Source organism: Suricata suricatta, chromosome 12 (genome assembly GCF_006229205.1).
Source record: "Suricata suricatta isolate VVHF042 chromosome 12, meerkat_22Aug2017_6uvM2_HiC, whole genome shotgun sequence".
In the NCBI taxonomy this organism is placed as follows: Eukaryota; Metazoa; Chordata; class Mammalia; order Carnivora; family Herpestidae; genus Suricata; species Suricata suricatta.
The window spans coordinates 12,766,749-12,768,037 of NC_043711.1; positions in this window are offsets into that span (position 1 = coordinate 12,766,749).

Consider the following 1,289-nt stretch of genomic DNA (forward strand, 5'->3'; position numbering starts at 1 on the left):
CATGCGAGGATCTGGGGGAAGGGCAAGCCAGACAGAGCAGGAACTCCCTCTCGGGGCGGGAGTGTGACTCAAGGAACAGTGAGGAGGCCAGCGCGGGGCGAGGGGAGAGCAGGCTGTTGTCGGGGGCAGATTTACTGGGTCGTGGTGCTGCTGAGAGTTGAGCTCTTGCTCTCCGAGCCTGCTGGGAACTTGGAGGATTTCCCGGACCAAAAAGGGGCGGGACCTGGCGGGACATTCACAGGCGCCCTCTGGCGGCCCCGGGAGGAACAGCGAGGGCGGAATCGTGGAGATCCAGGAGGCACCGGTCCAGACACCAGATGGTGGGAATTGTGGAGGTGGCACGAAGTGGCCAGCTTCTGGGTGGTGTCGAAGGTGTCGCTGGCAGGTTTAGGTCCGAAAGCTAAAGAAGGCTTGAGGACAAGTCCCGGTTTGGGAGCCTGCGGGTCTGGGGCCGAGAAATGGGGAGGCCGCAGGAGGAGCAAGCTTGGTGGGAGGGAGACCAGAAGCGGTTCGGGTCCGAACCAGCACCAGGACACCATGTGGGGCCATCAGAGAGACAGTTCTGTGTCTGAGTCCAGAACTCAGGGGAGATGTCAGGGTAGGAGAAACACATTTGGGCCTCCTTTGCGTGTGGATGCAGTCTAAGGCCATGTGGCTGAAGGAGATCGTGGGAAACAGGTCCTCATCTCGGGCAGGACCGGGTGGCAAGAAATGGGACCGCCGGAGCCCAGCCTGAGGGGCGGGGCGCACTTCCTGGCTGGGGAAGAACATCCGCCCTGCACATTCCTCTCCCACCCCCGCTCCCTCTGGCACCGTCGCTCTGTTCTCTATATCAATGAGTTTGAGTTTTGTCTTATTTTGTTTTGTTTCATATTCCACATAGAAGGGAGGTCCTAAAGGATTTGTCTTTGTCTGGCTTATTTCACTCAACGTAACGCCCTCAAGGGCCATCCGTGTTGTTGCAAATAGCAAGACTTCCGTCTCCTTTTTTAAGACTTTATTTTTAGGGATATGTGGGTGGCTCAGTCAGTTGAGTGTCCCATTCTGGATTTCAGCTTGGGTCATGATCTTGGGGTTGTGGGATCATGCTCAGCATGGAGCCTGCTTAAGGCTCTCTCTCTCTCTCTCTCTGTTGGTTCGTTCTATTAAAAACAAAAACGGGGGTACCTGGGTGGCTCAGTCGGTTAAGCATCCAAGTTTGGCTCAGGTAATGATCTCGTGGTTCATGAGTTCAAACCTCGCATCAGGCTCCGTGCTGACAGCTCGGAGCCTGGAACTTACTTTGGATT